Genomic DNA, 23987 nt, shown 5'->3' with positions numbered 1-23987 from the left:
TGCTTTTCGCAAGTAAACCTCATATGAAAGGGACATGGGTAAATTACATCAAAAATCATTCCTTTATTTTGAAAAGGGTTAAACAGCAATACCCATGTTGAAAGCTAACCAAGTGGGAGGGCTTCTTCTCATCCTGCCATATAGCAGAGGTGATTGAGAAGTTAAAGGACTCCAGAGCACCAGGACCCAATGAACGGCAAACATTATCATGAGAAGATATGCTATGGAATGGGACGAGAGCCTTGCAATTATGTTCTGTAAGATTATATCTTCCTTAATTCTAGCCGGACCTGGACTGTATCTTTGCTGGTCATGATTTTCAAAAAGGCAAACCAGGGGGATCCAAGACTCTACAAGCTAATGGCTACAGGCTAACAGCAACAGGCCAATGGCTACAGGCTAGCAGCAACAGGCCAATGGCCACAGGCCAATGGCTACAGGCTAGCAGCTAAATGCCAATAGCCTTTCTAGATGCAAGATCTTGCATCACTCATACTAAAGGACCCAACTACCTGGGCTAAGAGTAATAACATCACTACAAAATATCAAGCAGGTTTCCAGAAACAGGTGGGGACTTATATTGATGGAGCTATCATTACCAAACTGATAGCGCAGACTAGTATGACATTACCAGACATGTAAAGCCCCTGCCGGCGCCAATTAACACAATAGTAATAGCATGTAAAAAGTGGCTCATAATTAGTGGCCAGTGACTGATGTCTGTTAAGCAAAATCACATTCAAATTGTGATTCAATTTCAAAGGTAAAGGAGCATCACCTGGGCAAGCGCTATAGGAGATGTTGGATAGCGCCTCTGGTGGCTACAGCCCGTTTCTCCTGATGGAAAACATAGATCTTCTTCTTTAAACTTTATTTTGGTTTTAAGTAACAATAAAAGTACAGAATAGAAATAAAAGGCATTGAATAAAAGATTTTAAAATCCTAACACATACCGATAAAAAGACAGAAGAAAAGTCATAAGACATGGGCCTCATTATGAGTTTGGTGGTATCTTGGTGGTAAATCAAACATATTTACCATAGCCACCACTTGGCCTGGCATAATTACCGTTGGATTACAAGTGGTGGTATGGCGGTGTTAGTCCTCATTTATGGAGTCCATATGACTCCATGGGGATTTCGGCGGAATTACTGCTGACGCTAATCGTACCAGTGCAAATTCCACCAACATTTAGCTGGAGGTATTTCCTCCACCGTACCGCCAAACTCATAATGAGGCCCATATGGCTAATAGAATGGGTAATCAGACTAGGTATCATAATTCATAAGTGGCTATAAAGCGAAACGACATCAAATTCTAGTAATCAAAATACATGTAAATAGATGAATAATTAAACCAACAATAAAACTAATGACCTAGTTGAACTATTTTCCATGTGTAATACACAATCAATCACACCAATTATTATATGTCATTACTAGAAAACTGCAGAGTAATATCAGATTGCGGTATTCAAGGTTCAATTTAATTAGAAGAAAAAGGATTAGGTACAGCAGTGGAGAGGAAAACCTAACCGCATAATAGTCTGCTATCGAGTTGCAACTAGGCACTATAATTCATTCTTTCTCGGTCCATAATGGCTCATGACAATGCCAAGATCCTACATCTTATCCACCAGGCCTGGGCCAAATAGGCAAAGATTCCATCTATGTCTTTCAATTTCTTGCACAGAGCGTCTGCCTCATTGGGAGACTGTATTCCTCTATTACTTAAATATACGTTTACATTTTTGTTGCTCCCGCCTTTATCCCTACGGCACAGAAAGAGAAACTGTTGTAAGTTTTCGACCGCTTCAGAAGAAGCTGGACATCGATCTGACTGGTCCTTATTTCAAAAAGACTTAAATAAGACTTTCGGCAAAGTGCTCAGTCGCAATTTTCTGTATAAGGACCTTTTGAATGGATCGTTAATGAAGCACAGATGCGCTTGTGTGATATTTAAGTGAGAATAGTCTGTTGCCAGAGCCATACACTTGTTGACGTTCTTGCCCATGGGCCACTCTACATGTGCTTGGATGACAGTTTGTCTACTTTTCAGGGTGACCTCAGAGGGATTTAACCAGAGCTCCCCCAGATGAACCCTGTGTACGTGATCCCTTAGGTGTTCACCCCATGGGAGGGAACTTGCATGTTGCTGCCCCAGCAGATCAAACAGGGCTTACCTATATTTAATCATACGTAGATTGGTGGATCAAACGCGAAGCCAATAGAGCACTGGTTTCAATTGGATATGAACGCCAATAGATGGTAGCCATGTTCTAGATGTAGTGGGATATTTAGCATGCTGGGGGACGACGACTGTTAGGGAGAATTCTCTGTTTAGGCTGCATTTCCCTACCTAGTGAGTCCCCCAGGAGCTTTGCTGGATTTCTGGGGTTTCTTTTTTTTCTCCTGCCAAGAGTGAGACTCTTTTACCCTCACTCTTGGACCTGTTGAAGTGTGTTTTCTTGGTTAAACCTTGTGTTGAATGGGCTATGGGGTCTTTTACTCCATAGGGCCTCATGTATTTTTGTGATATGGGTTACACAGCACCCTCTGTGCCGTGACCCAGGGGTGTCCTAGGGACTCCCCAACATAGACTCCATACCCTGGGTCTGACTACTGTCTCCCAGGGCATGTAAAGTCACCAAAGACTTTGCTAGTCTTGAATCCTGAACAGAACCAGTACAAACCATCATATTGTGGACGTACTGGCTGGGGCAATTCGATTGCCCCAGGGTCTGTTAGTCGAGGGGGCACGTCTCCGTCCCCCCTGATCGAGTTTTGGCTGGTGGCAGTGGAAACTACTTTTTATATTCGACCGCGAATATTTCCCTATGGGATTTCCCATTGTTTTAGGCTAACACATTTAATTATTTATTTACGGTAGCCTTAAACATACCGCCGGTTTATATATTTATTATTATAACTCCGGTTGGGACTTTTTGCCAAAACTTGATTCTAAAATGGCGTTGGCGTTCGCCTCTGTAACTCTGACCCAAAGTGGAGCCCTTTGTTCCACTTTTTGGCGGGCTTCTCCACAGAAGCCCTCCAAAGTGGTGCCACTCTGTCTGGGGTACTTAGGAGGGGTGGAGGGGGATTTAGGCACCCTGGACTGAGTTACCTTGGTAACCCAAGTCGCACTCCGTCCTGTTTGGCCCAAGTGGTGAGCCGGCCGGCTCACCACTTAGCATGTTTGAGTGACAGCTAGGCTGGGTGAATGGGGGTTTGCTGCATAAAAGCAGGGCTTTGGGGACTGGAACTTCAGAAGTCGCCACAGGACCAAGAATCCGACGAGGGAAGAGCTGAGCCGACCTGCTTCGACGACACCACCCGGTGGAGCCCTGCTGAACCGTCTCACCACTTTTCCCGACGACCGAGGAGAACTCTTAACGGAGTGGCTCCTTCCCTTGACTGGTGGGGACAACCAGTTTTCGCCTTCTTTTCGCTTCTCGAGGTATCTCGTGGCCGCCTTGCCCGTGCCAAGCACCCCGGCAACCGGACTACCACACTTTTACCCCTAACCGCGAAAGTCGGTACAACCCTTTAACCGGAAGACTCCGCGGCTGGTTTCTTCCCGGGCAGTGCAACGACCTTCTTCTTCTGCTCTTCAGCGAGAACTTCTTCTCCCCTGACCGACGTCGAGCCTTGCTGCCACTGCCTGGAACAACTGCCACCGCTGGAGGATCCTTTCCGCTTAAGGTACCGTGTTCCGCCTGGCTTCCCTTGCCACCGACTGTACGGGGTAGATTTAGCCCCCGGCTTTCGAACCTGGGAGTGCCTGGGACACCCTGGCTAAACTTTCTAAGCCACTCTAAACTCCTTCTAACTCTTTGCAAGACTTTGAATCCCTAATAACAGTGTGATCTTGGGCACATTTTTCGCTCCGGCTACTCTAAGAGTGGGCCCTGCCTAGTGACTTTTGCTCACCTGTGACTTTGTGCTTCCTTGAGCCTATTGCCAGTGTTCTGGATCTTAGAGTGGTGTGTTTAACCCATTTCTGTTTCTTTTTATCCCTTTCTTGAACCTACTAGAGTGTCATCTAACGTTAAGCGCTCACCTCTGTTTTAATTATGTGGTGTTAACTTAGAGTTGTCTAGATAGGAGTAAGGGTTGAAACTGCTTTCATTATAACTGTGTTTGGAGTGTTTTTACTATATTTTGCTAGAGTGATTTCAACTTATGTGTGTTTAATAAATAAATAACTATATACTTTTGAAACCAAGCTCTGGTCAGTGTTTGCTTGTGCTATTGTATTGGAGTACCTATTGTGTATACTTTACATACTGCCTAACTCTTCTTGAGGGAAGTCTGACTGCTCAGCCACAGCTACCAGGTAAATCTGGGTGGTGCGGACTGCTACCAAGTGGGTTTACTGCTATACCTGTAGTCTTAAATCTTTTGCAGTGTTCCCCAAGGGAACTGCACAGGTTTCTGCCTAACAACGACTGTGAACAGCTTTATTATAAAAGAGTTTTCAATCACGCTCAGTCTAGAGATGTTTCAGTGCCCCAACAATTCTGCACCGAGTATCGGCGCTGATAGGGTCTACATTTGATAGATTATCAAAGCCGAGAGGAGAATATTTTTACTATAAGATTTGCAAAAGGTAAAGATTGCACTGCTCCTTTTCCTTAGGATCAGGTTGGCTTTAGCAATATGGTTTTCATAATTCATGTTTCACCCAAACCTGATTCTGAGGTAATCAAAGAAAGGGACATCCTCGATTCTCGTTTCCCTTATACATATTTTCATGCAGGAACGGGATCTAGACTTTTCCCCACACCTACACAATTTGGTCTCATCTGTGTTAATTGTGTTACTTGACAAAATGCTCTTTAAGTTCAATTAGGCCACTTGGAGTGCAGGAAATGAGGACCCCATCACCCTCAAACATTTGCAATGGAATCTTTTCAACCTATGCTGGGAATGTCAGAAGTGTGTGTGACAGGGTATATCATGCACTCAATTAAATAACACATTAAACAAGGTGGAGGCTAGAATACACCCTTGTCTAACACCCGTCCCAACAGAAAAGGGGTACTGCGTCAGTATCCATTGGACTACAGATTTCTAGTGCAGCAACTAGTTCATTTTCTTTCTTCATGCAATCCTTGTCAAACCAGGACTCCCTCTTCAGTTGGATTGAGGTCACTGCTTTATGATTTTTGGTAAAAAAGGGAGCAACACTAGAAGTGACCCTTTCATATGAACACCATATGACACTAAGATCAGGATGTTGAGCGTTAGAAACAATTTAAATAACATGGATTTTATGATAAATTAACAGAATAATATTCTTGAGGTCAGTCTTCCAATCTCAAACACCTATTATTCATTGAGGGACGTAACACATGGGCCATCTCAAACAATATAAATTCAATCCAATCAAGGTCGCACCGATGTTTGCGCCGGCCAGTTGTGTTCCAAGACACCACATTCAACTCCTTCATAAGATCCCTCTCTTGTGTTCATTCAATAGTATTACAAAGAATTGGCAAATGGGGAAGGAAATGCCAAACACTGATTCATGCAATGTTGAAGAGTATCAGATCTGGGTTGGGCAAGTGGGGAGGTGGATGCCAAACACTGATTCATGCAATGTTGAAGGGTATCAGATCTGGGTTGGGCAAGTGGGGAAGGGAATGTCAAGCACTGATTCATGCGTTGTTGAAGGGTATCAGATCTGGGTTGGGCAAGCGGCTAGGCGGATGCCAAACACTGATTCATGCGATGTTGAAGAGAATCAGATCTGGGTTGGGCAAGTGGGGAGGTGGATGCCAAACACTGATTCATGCGATGTTGAAGAGTATCAAGTCTGGGTTGGGCAAGCGTGGAAGGGAATGTCAAGCACTGATTCATGCGATGTTGAAGGGTATCAGATCTGGGTTGGGCAAGTGGGGAGGTGGATGCCAAACACGGATTCATGCGATGTTGAAGAGTATCAGATCTGGGTTGGGCAAGCGGGGAAGGGAATGTCAAGCACTGATTCATGCGATGTTGAAGGGTATCAGATCTGGGTTGGGCAAGTGGGGAGGTGGATGCCAAACACTGATTCATGCGATGTTGAAGAGTATCAAGTCTGGGTTGGGCAAGTGGGGAGGTGGATGCCAAACACTGATTCATGCGATGTTGAAGAGAATAAGATCTGGGTTGGGCAAGTGGGGAGGTGGATGCCAAACACGGATTCATGCGATGTTGAAGAGTATCAGATCTGGTTTGGGCAAGCGGGGAAGGGAATGTCAAGCACTGATTCATGCGATGTTGAAGGGTATCAGATCTGGGTTGGGCAAGTGGGGAGGTGGATGCCAAACACGGATTCATGCGATGTTGAAGAGTATCAAGTCTGGTTTGGGCAAGCGGGGAAGGGAATGTCAAGCACTGATTCATGCGATGTTGAAGGGTATCAGATCTGGGTTGGGCAAGTGGGGAGGTGGATGCCAAACACTGCTTCATGCGATGTTGAAGAGTATCAAGTCTGGGTTGGGCAAGTGGGGAGGCGGATGCCAAACACTGATTCATGCGATGTTGAGGAGTATCAAGTCTGGGTTGGGCAAGTGGGGAGGCGGATGCCAAACACTGATTCATGCGATGTTGAAGGGTATCCGATCTGGGTTGGGCAAATGGGAGGCAGATGCCAAACACTGATTCATGCGATGTTGAAGAGTATCAGATCTGGGTTGGGCAAGCGGGGAGGCGGATGCCAAACACTGATTCATGCGATGTTGAAGAGTATCAAGTCTGGGTTGGGCAAGTGGGGAGGAGGATGCCAAACACTGGTTCATGCGATGTTGAAGGGTATCAGATCTTGGTTGGGCAAGCGGGGAGGTGGATGCCAAACACAGACTCATACAATGTTGAAGGGAATTGGTTCTGGGTGGATTAAATCAACTGGGGATCAATCTCTCCTCTCAATGTGAAGACCTGCTGGAGGAATAGTGTGGAGGTCAATTGATAGAAGCCCCTATACAAGTTCCTCATTACAGAAGGTAATTGTGATGTCATCTTAGCCACTATCCCCTGAAACTCCTAGCTTCAATGGTTACTTCTCACATGGTTGATAAGCAGTGTTTCTGATGGCGTATCCAATAGATACATTTTTTGATAAGACTGTCTCTCCCCTCCTGTTATCCTGATATTAATTTTGGTACATTAGTCATGTATAATACTCCTCCTCTATGCATATAATCAGGAGGTGTTAATAGTGGTGTGTGTCTTCTCTAAACTTGGTATACAATCTCCCCAAATCTCCCCAGGGCCGATAGCCATTCCCCACATTGGTATGAGGTGCATCATCTGAGGTTTTGGGGCCTTTTACCACATCATTACTAGGTGGCACATGGCCCATGTTTGGGGATGAATGGGTTTTAATATGATTTTTAATCACCTGGAAAAACAGATTCCGTTTGCAGCAGGCATTTGATTAGTTAGCCATAAATGGGTAGACACAGCAAACCTAGGTGGTGGCCGACCCACAGGTGCATTCATCAAAGTAGTTAGGTTTTTAAGATTTTGCTTGAATTTACCAAACTCTTTATTTAAATAACCAATAGATTGTTGCAAACTTCTAATTTCAGCCATTAACATAAAGCAACTGGAAGAAGCCCCCCACTGTGTGTTAAACGCAAGGGGTCTGGGACTCGATTTCCATTTTGTTCATCATGTTTCAATATGGGGGTGGCAACAGTATTATCTGGATTAGGGTATGCTATGCCAGTTCACTGCGTCTTGACCAAATTAGTTATTGCATCAAAGCGATTGGACATTTTGATTCATTCAGAGATAACAAAAGGGACCTGCAAGGAGTCTTCCGTCTCTGATTGGCCAGTAGATGGTTGATTTCTGGACAATCTCTGGACCCTTCCGAGTGCAATGCATCTCAACTGGAAGGACATCATTACACCTCCCCATTTGGTTAGACAGTGTTCGGGTCACAATAGGATTGCAGTCTTAGAATTATGTAATTTGGTGGTATCTTTACATGGTTTAGATTTAGGAAAAAATCATTGTGTTTGGTGGGTTTTCACAGAGTTCTTCCATGTTGTCCTCTTCGGTGCTTCTCGCGGCTTATCTAAAACAGGGAGGTCTGATACAGGTGCTCCAGCTGGAACATTAATATTGTCTAAGAGGCCCTCAATCTCATTTAGTATGAATGCTCTGATGCTTGACCATATCTGAGCTATGAGTGAAGCTTTTCACACACGTTGAGCACTGGTGGGACGCGCTCCAGTATGGATCCTCTGATGACTGCTCAAGGCTGAGGGGTCACTGAAGCTTTTCTTGCACTCTGTGCATTGATAGGGCTTCTCTCCCGTATGGACCCTTTGATGCACGTGCAGACGTGATCTCTGAGTGAAGCTTTTATCACACTCTGTACACTGGTATGGTCGCTCCCCAGTATGGATCCTCTGATGCTGCTGCAGATGTGATCTCTGAGTGAAGCTTTTATCACACTCTGTACACTGGTAGGGTTTCTCTCCAGTGTGGGATCTCATATGAGTCATCAGGCTTGATGCACGATTAAAGTGCTTACCACATTCTGTACACCCATAGGGCTTCTCTGCTGTATGGTTCCTTTGATGCTTGACCAGATCTGAGCTATGAGTGAAGCTTTTCACACACGTTGAGCACTGGTAGGGCTTCTCTCCTGTATGGATCCTTTGATGACTGCGCAGGGCTGAGGGGTCACTGAAGCTTGTCTTGCATTTTGTGCATTGATAGGGCTTCTCTCCTGTATGGACCCTTTGATGTACGTGCAAATGTGATCTCTGAGTGAAGCTTTTATCACACTCTGTGCACTGGTATGGTTGCACCCCAGTATGGATCCTCTGATGCTGCTGCAGATGTGAGCTTTGAGTGAAGCTTTTCACACACTCTGAACACTGGTACAGCCGCCCCCCAGTATGGATCCTCTGATGACTGCTCAAAGCTGAGGGGTGACTGAAGCTTTTATTGCATTTTGCGCATTGATAGGGCTTCTCCCCAGTATGGATCCTTAGATGGACCTGCAGATGTGATCTCTGAGTGAAGCTTTTATCACACTCTGTGCACTGGTAGGGTTTCTCTCCAGTGTGGGATCTCTTATGAGCCATCAGGTTTGATACACGATTAAAGTGCTTACCACATTCTGTGCACCCATAGGGCTTCTCTCCAGTATGGATCCTTTGATGACTGCTCAGGGCTGAGGGGTCACTGAAGCTTTTCTTGCATTCTGTGCATTCATAGGGCTTCTCTCCTGTATGGATCCTTTGATGCAGGTGCAGATGTGCTCTTTGAGTGAAGCTTTGCAGGCACTCTGAGCACTTGTAAGGTCTTTCCCCTGTGTGGGTTCTCCGATGTCTTCTCAGGAGTGACGCCCAATTAAAGTGCATATGACATTCAGTGCACTCGTAGGACTTCTTCCCAGCATGCATTTGTTGATGGCTGCTTATTCTCTGTTGAAAGAAGCAGAGGTACACGTTATCATTGTATGTCATTGTACAGCCTAAAGAACAATAGTTCTATCACAGAGCTGTTAATCCTCATTTTACCCCCCGCTCACAAACTCACTGGGTGATCCTGTGAGAAGCCACCCTTGTGAGCCCTCACCAATCAGGAGAGAGACATGGGGAAATGTACTTGTTGGGAGAATCCATCACAGACTTACAGGTACAATATTGAGTACAAATCTAGTCATATTTTCCCCCCATACATGAACAGATGAGACCTGGGCATGAATTTCACTTTCACTGTTTGATGCAGTATTTTTCTAAAAGAAGATATTCACAGGGGAACAATAGAATTATCAGTGAGTAGCTATTGACTATGGGACTATATTCCATCCAGAGGTTCTGAGGGGAAGCTGATAGACAATGAAAGCAGAGCTCGAGTTTATGATGCCATTAGGTACCGGGAGATGGAATATACCCCAAGACTGACAGCTGCCCAATCATATTGTTATGTCATCTATGCAGAGGTGTATTTAGGATTTCAGCTGCAATAGGCCCAACAAAGTGCTTGCGCCCCTGCTTTACTCCGCCCCATTTAATAGACTACATCCCCTTCAGCCCTAATTACCTTAAAAGATATAGAAAGATGAATAAAATTGAAGTGGAAAAGAACATATTACATCCTTTGCTTTTTAGAAGTTTCTATTAAGTGGTATATAGTTGGGATTTCAGCCTGGATTTGGGCCACTACTGTACTTTTAAAGTAGTAAGTAGGGCATGATTCATAGCCTTTGGCTGCACTACTACTTATACTGATAACATACTTGCTCAACCCACGTAAGCCACTCTAAGGGGTCGATTCATGGAACAAACGTGTGCCGAAAATCCCAGCGCAAGCAGGCGCAAGGTGGCGAAAGCGTGAGAAAGCAAGCACATGCGTGCGATTCAAGGAAGGCGCTGCGCTTGTTTCCCACTGGTTGTGCGCCAAATTGGTGCATGTCGCACGCGGGCACACACGTCATCAAACGGCGTGCGCTATGCGCACCGCAAAAGCGAACAATGGCGCAGCGCACACAACAAAAGTGGACGGAACAGTGGGCGGAACACGCGGAATGGGGAATAACGCGTGAAAAAGAAGGCGTAACTGGGGAAGTACTGCAGGGAACTACACAGAACGCCCACACGCACGCGAACAACCCGTATTCATGGATTCGAATACGGGAAACCCGCGCACGCCAAAAGACGCGCACAGGCGTCAACGCATCCGCCACATGAAGGCAGGCGGAAGCGTCCCAGTGCACAGTATAAAAGTGTGCGCAAACAACAAACACGTATATACAGCTACGATGAATGCCCCATTTGTCGCAGCGCTGATCGTGGGACACCGCAGGAGGAGGAGAACAGCCAGGGCACGCATTTTTTTGCCACGGACAAGCCTTTTTGGGAGCCCCTGATGACCAGGTCTACGGCAGGTATAGGTTTCCACCCCGTATGATCCTAGACCTGGTCAGGGAGTGGGAAGATGACCTTACATCCCCCACCCTTTGCTCCCAAGCATTGAGCCCCTTGGAGAAGGTGCTCAATGTCCTGCATTTTTTGGCCACTGGGTCATTTCAGCGGACTACTGCCATAGTGGGGGGGGGGTCTCACAGGCCTCGTAGTCACGATGCCTACACCAGGTCTTGGCAATCATGACACCGCGCCCCTCAGTCCGCAGGCAAATATACATTCCCAGAACACCCGCAGAAAGGCAGGCCGTTGTCCTGGACTTTTACAGGGTGGCACACTTCCCCAAAGTGCTTGGTGGCATAGATTGCACCCATGTGGCCCTACGTCCACCTAGGGCCACTGAGCACCTCTACCGAAACCGCAAGCACTGGCATTCCATCAACGTATAGGTGGTATGCGATGCAAAGGGAATCATCACCTCTGACTATGCAAACTACCCTGGCTCCACCCATGACAGTTTCATATACAGAATGTCTGCCCTGACCCGGGCTCTGGAAGCTGGGCAGCATGGCAACACATGGCTCCTAGGTGAGTACAAATGCCCCTGCACATGCATGCATGTCACACACACACACAAATACACAAACCCCAATAATCACAACCATTATCACCTATCCAGGGGACAGTGCCTACCCTCTGAGCAACCACATGATGACGCCAATCCGGAACCCCACCACACCACCCCAGGTAAGATATAACGCGGCCCATATTGCAACCAGGGCCATAGTGGAGCGCACATTCGGAGTGCTTAAGTCACGCTTCCGCTCCCTTGACCGCTCCAGCGGGCAGCTACTCTATGCACCCCCAGTAGTGTGCAGGATCATTGTGGCAGCATGTGTCCTGCACAATGTTGCAACACGGCAGGGTGTACCGGTGGACATGGTGGTGCCCCCACATCCCCAAACACAGGCACAGGTGCTGCCCATGGGTGGGGATAGGGCACGTGGCGAGGAAGCCCGGACCCAGCTTGTGGACACATTTTTCACCTAAACTCCCACCCCTGCGGAGTGCACACAGGCCTGGCACATACCAGGTGACAATTGATGATGACAAAGAGACAGTCAACTGTCACAACCCTACCACCCTGAGATTGTTGCCATGGAAGTGCTACATTGTGTGCATCCCTAGCTACTTAAACACAACCAATCCTGTGCGACCAAAAGGCACACATGCAAGGTGTGAATCACACACACCTTCAAAACAGGCCATGACTATCACTGCTATGTCACTCAAACCCTCCCAAACCACAACATGACATGGCAAGCAATAGCCATACACCAACACAGTACCAATAAGGTACACATTGCAATGTGAAAGATGTAAATTGGCATCAGACAATGATGCCTGACATGGAATCAGATGAAATGACTGACCAACAACCTCCCACCCAAAATAAGTCATACCCAAATGCATTCCAAAAGTCGTAGTTGTAACATAACAATGAATGCCTGTCTACATGCACATTGTGCATTGCAACATCAACAATGCAGCTTCTGTGTGCCGTGTCCACCTCCTGCAACACACTGCTCAGTGCACAGCACAGTTAAAAGCCATTGCGTGTGATGCACACCCTGAGCATCACATCTAAGCGACAAACCACATCAAAAAGAAAATTAGGCATGAACAGGATGCACAATTGGTCATAGGACATGTGCTACAGGGACACAGTGGGCACCAGAAGGAAAACAGAGTGTACACGTGGACATGGAAGGGTGGTTGTACATGTAGTGCATTATAGTGCGAGTGTGTGGGTCAGTAGGGACATGCACTCAACATATGCATGTGCAATCAAGTGACCATCAGTGTCCTCTACACATCACATGTGAACATTCACCATGTGTACACCCCAGCATGTCAAACCACAACTATCCCCTCACACCTGAAAGGTAAACACAACACATGAACAGGCATTGATCAGCAGAACACATCATGTACATAGGATACCACAAGTACAATGTCAGGGTGCCCATCACAATGCAGGGCAAGGCAACTGTCACCAACAAAGCACCCCCCCTCCCAAATCACCATGAACCACTGAACAACTGCACCGGGGATATGGAGCCTTCATCCTTGAATTTCACCTGGACACAGGATCACCCTTCCCATTTGTCACCATCTCCCACCTTGTGTGTAAAAAGTTGCCTGCACCCTCAGAGTCCACCTTGATTTGCAAAAACACTACATCCAAGAGAACTCAAAGCAGGCCAACACAGAAGCCAAGCAAAAAGCCTGCAGGCAGAAAAACTAACCAGAACATCCTCCAGTAGATGACTTGAAGTAGCAGCACATCACAAAGGCCAAGTACTACCACAATGATGTAACAACCAAGGTAGCACAGTAAAACAATGTCACAACAGGATGTGTAACATGTGTGGTACATAACACAGAATGATGCACCACGAACGGATGTGTACTGTCACAGCACCCGTGTACAGGCGCAGGAGTGGCACGAACCAACCACCCCCACCGTGGTCTGGGTGCCTGCAAGGTCAAACTCACACAGGCCTCTGAGACGCTGGTAGGGAAGGAGGGTCAGGGATATGCAGTCGGGACAGGCATTGGCATACTGGATAACCGGAATGAGGGGCAGGAGAGGGGAGTAGGATTGACACGGGAAAGCAGGGAATGCACAGAAATGGAGTACTCACATCAACAAATACACAATTAGACCAAACTTGGTCATCATGCACATAGCAGCAAATTACTCAAATGGAAGTCAAAGAGAAACCTATCTCTGGGGTGAGTGCTGGCCTCCTGCCTGCGCACTCTCAGGTCCGGTAACAGGAGCACTTCAATGCTGCAAAGAGAGCCACAGTTAATAATCTGTGTGTTCCCATAACACACAAATACACCATCAAATATGCCCCAAAGTAACAAACTACTCTACAAACAGACAATCTGGTGTAGATGCTTCGTACCCATATATAACTTTACCCCTGTGACGGGTCATATACAGTCAATGCAGTAAGTCAGCTGCCGGTGGGTGCGTGGCAAATGGAACACCAATGTGTCACGAATAACACACCATGCAATGTTCCCTGGGCAAGCAGACAGACGCATACAGCAAGGTATGACTTCAGAACAAGTCCTGTTCCACCATGACCCAAATAAAGTAGGCAGTGCATGTTTCAAATTCTACATGGAAATGAAATGCACTGCACCCGAGTCTGTCCCTTGCTGTCTGTCCCTGTGAGCTGCTTCTTTCCATGTCTCGGAACGCTACATGGCTGATACAAGTGCCTCAATGGACCATGGTGGACCGGAGGGAATGTGCCACTGCCCCTGCAGGTGCCCCAGACAACCTTACAATCAACTAGCCATCAGTCCACCAACACATCTGAGCTGTATTGTGCGCTTCAACACAAATATTCGTCCAAGCTCACCCTCAGTGCTGCCACTAAGCATGCATGTGCAACTGGCCTGGTGGAAGGTTTGCTGTGTTGTGGCCCCCCTGTGCTGCTCACCTTGCCTGGAGTCCCTTGAAACACGTCAGCAGTTTTCGGATGTAAGATTGCAATCCCTGTGCCTCTGCTTGCGCACACATGTGGGCACCACCAAACGTGTCCAGATTCTAGACGTCCAATGGCCCATGTCTGCTGGCAAAGGTGTACTGGAGGCTCATCTCCCTGCAGAAAGGGCATGAAACACATGATTAATGCTTTTGATTAATCTGTGGGCGTCTCTTCAGGCATCTCATCAATGGACCATGTCAGAGACGTATGTAAAACACAAGGGATTGTTTTGGGTATTACGCCTGTGGGTTGCCCAATAGTATGATCACACTAGAAACTCACAGTTTCTGTTGAAATAGGTAAGGTTGGAGAAATCGCTCTCATTGGACTCGCAGTTGCAAGTAGGTACACTTTGTCGTGCTAAAAGCACACATAAGGCTGTTCCCGACTAAATGTGTGTCTGCCATTGGCCGGTAGAAATTTGAAATCTTTAATGTAATTTCTCCTTTTGGCAGGTGCAGAAATGTCTGTTAAAACAACAAATATGAGGAGGTCTGGCGGGCGGCGGCGTAGAGAATCATCCGCGCGCAGCCCGCCAGACCTCGGTACAGACGAAAGCAGCAGGTAAGCCCTTTACTTGTACAATGAGCACTAGATGCTCGCTTCTAATTAGCGGACAGACCCGACACATGCCCGGCCTCGAGCATAATGTGTATATCTGAAATGGGACATGGCACGCCATCGCGCGGCCATACGCACACAATTGTATGCAGTTTTGGTTAATGAATAAGTTTGAAACCAATGCGCACGATGCTAGTACATTCCATGTTCTGACTCACACACGTGACAGTACGTACCCTAATTTGCTATTTGCTACTGTCTTGGCTCCTAGGTCCCAGGCTGCCTCACCCCTCCGTGCTCAGAGTCATTTACCACATGGAAAGGGTAAGATTTCCCTTCCCTTAATATTGAACATGTGCAGTATGTTGTAATTTAGTCATATACAAGACAAATTAGGTGGCAAGGCACAGATTCAGTTAACCTGCCCCCTCCTCTTTCTCTTCCCTCCCCCCTCCTGTCATCCCTACAGGGAGAGGATCACGAATAATGCAGACAATGCTGCCAATACAAAACAGGAGGAACCCAACAGCGCGCCTCCACAAGCCCTGAGGAATGTGGTGTAACCACTATCATACCACAGAAACCGGTCAGCTACTGGGAGACCTGCCCTAGCGCTCTAGCAAATAGCACAGGCAGGGGCTTCCCCCCTTCTTAGGACCCTGAAAAACTAATATCAAGGATCCCACAGACTCCCCTAATGCTTAGATGCAAAAGAGGAACCCACTGGAGAATATAATGCACACTCTCCAGTTGTTTTAACAGACATTTCTGCACCTGCCAAAAGGAGAAATTACATTAAAGATTTCAAATTTCTACCGGCCAATGGCAGACACACATTTAGTCGGGAACGGCCTTATGTGTGAGGCTGGAAGTATGCACCGCCATGGTACATTGTGCCCATGCCCATGCCGAGCCAACAACAAATGGCAACTACCTACCACTGCATGTTAGGAGTGAAGAGTGCGAACATGTCTCTGGTAGGAGGAGGTCGGCAAGTGGGAATTCAAATTGTGACCCTCCAGAAGTCCTGGGTGAGCCCAGAAATCATTCTGATGTCACACGAGAGGAGGAGGCCACAATGACGAAAGGATCGACAAAAAATCAAGGAAACAACCGAATAATAAATGCGGTGTGCCAAATGAGGAGACCGCTCTAACGACGCCAGTCACCCCAGTTGTGACATCCCCTATCCATGAGAGACGTTTACGTAGGCTCTCAGTAGATCACGTAGATGAGTCTCCTAAACCACCCCACAAGGGTTCATCGCTAAAGATCCTAGCATGGACAAGAGTGACCTCAATGCATAAGGGGAACGGAAAAATCTTAAAGTACCAGGCCCAAAAGAAGAAAAAAGATGACTTAGTGATCAACAAGATAAGATCTTCAGTTATAAAACCCCCTGATGTAGAGTCAATCAGAAAAGTGAACATCGTGGTGATAGAAGAGGCCCCCAGTGAGGAGTGGGTGTGTGGTGCGCGATGGAAGGAAAGAACATCTAAAGTTGGAACGGCCAAGCCCCCTCGTAGAAGAGACTCAGTAGGACTCGCAGATCAACTCCTGAGAGACCTAGTGGAATTGAATTCCAACTTGTCAAAACAATGAAAAAACTCATCAACAAATTGCTGTGGAAAGCCATCCCCACAAACTGAATGCCAAATGACCAAGGAAAAGAGTCTACTTGACATGATGACTCTAGAAGAAAATACACCATCCTTTGACTCACAACCCACTTCGCCCCCCCTTGTTGCGTGTGGGTCATCTTTTTCTGCCCTTACCAAGTCTATAGTTTCCATGATTCTTGCCGAGGTGGGCGAGGGACTGTTATTTCGTTTTGATCCACTCTCACTCTCACTTCGCACTCTCCGTGACACCCACTCCGCTGACTTTTCAGTATCCCTTACAGGCAATTCATCTTCATCTTCATCATCCTCAAGCTCTGAATCGCTTGATCTCACATATTCCCTGTCAGTGTCCAGCTCATCGCTGGCTGCATTAGTGTTGTCTGCGCCTTGGTTTGGCGCCACACGGTCATTCCACGCTTGTTTTAAGTTGTTATGGGCCCCGCATTGGGGCGGCGTGGCCGCGGTCATCCCACATTGGGGCACAGTTCTCACATCATTTTCCCCTCCCACCCCCGCCGGTGGCATTCCTCCTCGTACTGGGGGGGGGGTGTTTGAATTAAATGTTCGGGTGTTTGGAACTACTAGCCCCCGCTTGGCGTACGCTCGCGTATTAGGCGGAGCGCTGGACCTCATCTTTGCGGCTTTCTAAGGGGCCTCAAACCCCCCACAGACTCTCTGCAGTTCAACAGAACGTAAGCCGCGTTTTTTTGTTTCCCCACAGTGTCTATCGCACAACTCACGGCGGCTGGCCAGGTGGAACTGATAACTGATAAAGGGAGGGGGGAGGTGAAAGAGTACTCGGCAGCTCTTACCGGGACCTCTTGTGCCTTACTTTGCCTTTGCCAGCTTCAGTCAGCATCTGTCGGACAGCACTCCGGCCCTCCGGCCCTCACAGGCCCCCCACGGACCACCAGGGAACACAGGAAACACTTGCCACACTCCGCTACGCTCCGCTTCGCGTAGGTGGCCGTTTTAAAGGCTCCTCCTCTTCCTTCAACGCGGCACAGAAAAAAAGGCAAAAAATGAAATGCCAAGACTCTCCACACAGGAAACACTCGCCACACTCCGCTAAGTGGGTCTATGCAGTGCAGCAAATGTGTATGTCACTCACTACCTACATGTACAAGGACTTCATGGTGTGTGTCAGAAAATGTGTGGGCAGTGCAAGGTCAACTTCAGGCATCACGTGCAATGTGCTGGGTAGCATATCTACAAGCAAAGCGCCCCTCCACCCAAGTGCAAAAGCAGGGATGCCTAGCATGGCATCAAAAGGCTGACCATAGACCTGTGTATTGACAGGCAGTGTTGACTAGCATCAACAGCTTCATGTGAGTCAATTGACAACACTGCAAATGATGATGGGACAGTAAGCAGGACACATGATGAAACGTCTGGAGGCCCCCCACGTGTGAAGAAGACACTACACCAGTTGGACAGAGTCATTGGCCATTAAACAGGCTGAGGCCTGTGACCCAGACAGATTGTCAGACCCTAAACATGTGTGCAACGCAGTACTGAGCCACAGTTGACATGGGAAGGCTGATGAAATGCCATGCAATGTATGTCACCCAGGACTTGTATTACAGTGATCATCCAGTCAAGGACACATAGGGGCATGCGTGCAATGCACATGGAGCATGAATGGGCACTCATGTCCCTGTGGGGCATCTGACCTCTGCACAGTACAAGTGAGATACCCTGCATCAAGTACCAAGGCTGTACCACACAGCATATGTCTGGCAGATTGGTCGCTGGAAGTTAGCATGTACACAGGACGCATGAGCAGGGAAGTACCCAACGGCAACATTGAAACAGACCAGTGCAAAGGTGGAATTGGGGTGCAGAGCGGGGGGTGGAGGAGCAAGGGAGCATGCCTACATGGAGTACCTGCATGCTGGCAGAGGACACATGCACGTCAGTCATGCTATGACATCGTGCCTGGGCTGAGAGGAAGGTCACCCCACGCTACATGCAGAAGGGCCAGTGAGCTGGAACATGGACCGGAGGGGCATACTGGTAACCAGCATGTGAGTAGGGTGCAATAGTGGTGATGCGGACATTCCCCTTCTGCTCCACATGTCCACCATCCAGCAGAGCAGACATGCATCCCGGAAACATTGCATTACTTGCACATCAGAACCATGTACACGTCATATGTAGAGGCAATCATGCACAACACATCCCACAAGTAAAACACACACGTCCTCAACAAACATGCATCAACACTCACTGGACTGGGCATCAAAGTCCGGCATCTCTCCCACACCTTCGACCGATTCAGATGGTATGAACTCCGCAACGAGTGACTCATGCGGAGTGAGGACTTCCTCCTCTGGTGCAGGCCCACCGCCAGTCACCAGAGTCAAGTTGTAATTTGAGGCACGCTTAGCCTTAGCGCTGCGTTTGATGTCATTCCAACGCTTTTTGCACTCTTGCGCACCTCATGGCCGAATCAACTGACATGTTCCGCAACATGCTTCCAGTGGGTATCACGTTGGGCAGCCGTAGTCTGACTATTGGCACCCACTATCATGTCACGGCTGTGGCCCCGCACGTAGCCCACGAGGAAGTCCAGTTCCTGGTTGCAGAAAGGCTTCTTCCTCGACGTGCAGGAGGTCGTGGCTGTGTGTGGGGTCCCAGCCTGTGCTGCAGGTGCAACCTTCCTCCTCTTGGACTGTGGCTCAGACCCTTGCTGGCTAATGCCGCCCTGACCAGTATGGCCAGTGGGTTCGGTGGATTGAGCCAAGGGAGTGGCAGGTGGAGGGATGACCAAAGGCCTGACTTCTGTCAGTGGCAGCTGGGTGCCCTCTAATGGACCCTGCAAAGCAACAGCCGCTGTGGCAGGGTCATTGACCGCAACTGTCCTGGTTGGCAGACTCACAACCGGGGTGTTGTTGGGTGCATCTGCCCCTGCACTTGCCAACACCCGGCTGTTCGGGGCAGCAGTTGACATAACTGCCCCAGGGACACGTGTCTTAGTCAGGGCAGCCCTGCGTGCCCCTAAGGTTTCCCTCCTGGCCTGTTGGAAATCTTCCAAGGGCTCCTCAAGTGCCAACGCAGCCTGCGCTGGCAGACCCTGAGCCTGGGTGGTGGTGTCCGCAGCTGCACCTGCAGCTACCACTACCCTTGGGCCCGTGGCAGTCGATGGAACGGACTGCCGGGTCACACAGGCACCAGTGCCAGATGCAGAAGCTGCATCTCCGAGAACCACAGGGGTGGTGGCATGACTGCACCGACACATGGCACAACATCCTGCTCAAGTGGCGCACCCCTGCCTCTTCTCCCTCTGCGGCTGCCATGGACACCCTGGAGTCCCCCTACTCCCTGGTCACCCCGGCCACGTCCCCGACCACACCCGCCACGAGGAGTACGCCCAGCTGAGGCGCGCCTCACCTTTGGTGGCCTCCCAACCATGGCACAGATGGAGTAGTCCTGGCACAGATGGAGTAGTGCCAATGGGAGGTGTACACCACAATTGACCTGGGCAATTGGGGTGAAGGGGGTGGGAAGCAAGATGTTAACAGCCCCCCTGCACCTGCAAGGCTGTATGTGACCCCAGTGATGTAGTGACGGGTCACGCAACGCTCAGGCACCCCAAAACTGCAGTAGAACCGTGCACGCAACCCTGCAGCCTACGTGCGTGGAATCAACCTCCCGCAGTACGCGGTGGCACCCAGTAACACGTAAAATGCGTACGCGTGGGACACGCAGGCTACTATGACATCAAAAACGGGGCGATACACCGGGGCACCCGCAGTGGGAAAAATAGCGTGCGCGACTCACCGTCTGACTAGCGCGATGCAGAAAAACACGCGTAGCCAATACCCCTGCCAAAAGAAGAGATACGTCCTTGATAGCTGTGAAGTTGTGATGTCGCGCGAAACAACAAGAAGCAGCAACACACGTCGGTCTCCACGAAAGGCACGTACAGCGAACTGCTGGCCCCGCTCACCTTTAACCTGTGCTGAGGAAAACGCCTGTGCATTGTTTTCGCGCGCGTGCTAATCCACTATGCCCATCTCACGGGGGAAACGCCCGTGCATGCCCGCGAAGGCACTTTGGTCCAATGAAATCGCATACATGTGCTGACGCGCTTACACGCTAAGGGCCTTTCCTCAAATTACACGCTGACGTCCAATTATTTCACGTGCCAAATCACTCAGTATCAAGCTGGCCACGCGAAAAACACATGGAAGACCACGCTCCTGCCCAGAAGGCCGAATTACTGCCCCTCAGAGCCCCGAGTATGCTCCCACCTGCCATCTGCTGCTGCCTGACTGCCTGCTGCCCACGTGCCCTGCTATTTGCTGCCTGCACATCAGCCAGGGGTGCAGTTGCTGTGACCACCCCTGCTGGAACTGAAGACTCCCGACTGGGATACCATCGCTCCACAGCCCAGCCCCAGGACCCAGTTGCCCACCCACACCTGCCTCTGTCTGGGGTTGCCATGTCGGGCACTACACCATCTGGCACCACTGGCAACCCCCAGCCAGAGAGGCAGAGGGGCACCAGCTTCATTCCCACCGAAGTTGGTGTCCTGGTGGAGCAAGTCCTAGGGCAGTATGATGCCCTCTTCGGAAGTACGCGCGCCAACAAGGAAGGACGGATTCGGATCTGGACAGACATCGTGACTGCCATCAACGCGGAGGGGGTGGCAGTCCGCGACTTCCAACATGTCAAGAAGCGCTGGGAGGACTTCAGGTCCAGGACCCTCAACAAGGCCCGGCACCTCTTGAAGACAGCGGATGCTAAGGGGCGCCGGGGCCACCTGTCGGAACATCAGATGAGGGTCCTGGAACGCATATGCCCAGCACTCCACGTCCAGGTCCTTGAGAGGCAGACCCATCTGGAGTTGAGCGGTAAGTGTACATGCATACTGATTGGAAGCTGTGCGTGTGGTGGTGTGCCAGTAGTGTGCAGGTTGCACATGTGGTTTTCTAGGGCCATGTATGGATGTGTATGTACAGGGCTGTGAGGCTGACATATGCAAGTCCTTTCATGTGTGAGATACATGGATGGTGTATGTGTGGGCAAGCATGCAGGCCAAATGCAGATGTGTGAGCACACATGTTTGGATAACTGTGTATGTCAGTTGGCATGGTTGTGGTGTCACACATGGATGTTGGTTCCAGCTGCATGTATCTGCACCGTGTACATGTGCATGTGTGTGTATTTGACAAGGGTGCAACAGTGATGCAACATGGATGCATGTGACACTGATATGTCGAAGACTGATTGGCAGATGTGACATGGATGCCGATCTCAACACTGCGACAGTTGGCGGAGGTGTACACATGCATGTAAGTGTGGTGGCGTGTGTGCATGTGTAGTGCACTCCCTGTGTTTCATGTGATGTCTGCCTCACCTTTGGCTGCTCATGCTGTTGTATGTGTATGGATGGTGCTGATTGTTGCGATATGGCTGTGGAATAGCTCATGTGTGTGAGTTGAAATGACATGTGTGTTGGGGATTGTGATGCCATGTCTGAAGTTTGACAATGCCACTCATGTACAACTGTCATGTGTGTATGAGTCCATTGTACAGTGCCCTGATGCCTGTGTTTTATTTCTCCCTGTCTGCAGCGTCAACTGATGAAGAGGGCGGAGAAGGTGCTGTGGAGCCCAGCGGCAGGGATCGCACTGCCAGCCGGAGACGCAAGGCCCGGCTCCCCTCCCAGGTTGTCATCTCGTCGGGGAGTGAGGAGTCCGGTGCCGCATCACAGGCCGCAGCTGCCGAGGGTAGGTCCAAGAGGCGGAGGTCAGAGTTGGACTCCTCGGCAGCAGAAGGGTCAGCTGAGACCCCACAGGTCCCAACGGAGGAAGATGGCATGGAGTCATCCAGGTTGGTGGGGGCTTTGGTGGAGGAGGAGGCCGTGCAAGGGACAGAGACGGGGTCTGGAGGTGGGGATTCCACTGGTGCTAGTGGTGCAGTGCAGGACCAGGGACAGGAGGCAGCACAGGCCATCGCGGAGGTGCCTGTGTGCAATCATGTCCCTGATCCTGTCACTGCATCATCTTGCACCAGCAGGGATGCCTACGTCCAGACCCGTTCTCAGGGAGGGGATTGGCTTACACCAACTGGCCTTCCTCTCCCTGCGGATGTGGCTATCCGGCACCGGGTTGAGCCTGTCCTGGGTGGGGTGGCGTTGCGTCAACGGGCCATGCGAGCTGACCTGCAGTCTTTTCATGAGGAGACTGCACGTCTTCTTGCATGGCTCGTTGACCGCGTTGACCCACTGGGACAGCTCACCAGGGCCGGATTCCTCTGTTTCCTGGACCTTGTTCCGACCCCCTCCTCAACTGAACCCCCTATGCCCCTCCATGCCATCTTCCCACCCATGTATCACCTGGGTGCCCTGTGGAGCTGCCTCTGACCCTGCGGCCAGGCTGGTGGACAACAGATCCTTGCCACAGTCGGGAGTCGGACGTCCAGCAGGAGTGGCCACCTCAACAACTGCACCCCAGCTGGAGGAGGATGTGCAGGCAGCCGGAGCCAGGGCCCAGGCAGGGTCACAGCAGCAGCAGCAATAAGGTGGGAGCCATGATGGCTCGGGGCCTTCATCATCGGAGGGGCAGGCATTGGCCGAAGGGCAGGAGGACCCTGGACGGGAAGTGCCTTCCGTGTGGCAGCGGTTGGGCCATACGATAGATGCGGAGCGGCAGCGGGCGGAAGAGGCGCGGCTCACAATGGTCAGGGCGGAGAACTCCATGCATAGGGCCCTGAGGCAGGCCGAGTGCCTAGAGGCCATTCGCAGGGACCTGGAGATCCAGATATTATCGTCCCTGCGAACCCTCGTGGCCATGGCAGAGGACCGCCTCCGGGACATCGAGCAGGAGTTCGATGATGCCCTGGCCCGGGACATCAACATGTGAGCCATTGGACTTGCCCGCTGCCCTTGTAAATAGTTATTTAGTTAGTTGGTATTAGGTTTCCTTTCGTTTTTTCATTATTTTGGACTGCTTGGACAATGGACCACATTTTTGTATATAGTTTTTTATTAGGTAGTAGTTTTTGGTAGGTTTCATTTATTGAGTTGGGCTCATGGACCCTGGATTGTTCATCTGTATATAGTTCACCATTGGATTCTTCTATTTTTTTTTTAATTTTCACCATGGAGCAATGGTTTTTACTTTGTTTATTACCTTGGATTGGATTTTTTGGACGGTGACTTTGGACACCATTTATTTTTGGATTTCTTTGGCTTATGATTTCTTGTTTTTCATTATTCATCGGACAAGGACCATTTCTTTTGTTATTCCCATTGTTGTATGTTTAATTTGATTTACGTTCATGTTATCTTTAATATATTATTTTCATACTTCCATTTCTGGTATTATCTCATTGGTTTCATGCATG

The 23987-nt window shown here is 49.2% G+C and overlaps 1 pseudogene; it reads right to left on the bottom strand.

Annotated features, from left to right (window-relative positions):
- Positions 1-7509: 7509 nt before the first annotated feature.
- LOC138489396 (zinc finger protein 271-like) overlaps positions 7510-23987 on the bottom strand; it is a 37932-nt pseudogene continuing 21454 nt past the window's right edge.

This window comes from Ambystoma mexicanum, chromosome 9 (assembly GCF_040938575.1).
Source record: "Ambystoma mexicanum isolate Mex_15411 chromosome 9, UKY_AmexF1_1, whole genome shotgun sequence".
Lineage (NCBI taxonomy): Eukaryota > Metazoa > Chordata > Amphibia > Caudata > Ambystomatidae > Ambystoma > Ambystoma mexicanum.
Note: the sequence above shows the minus strand (reverse complement) of the source record. Positions and strands in the feature narration are given on the sequence as shown.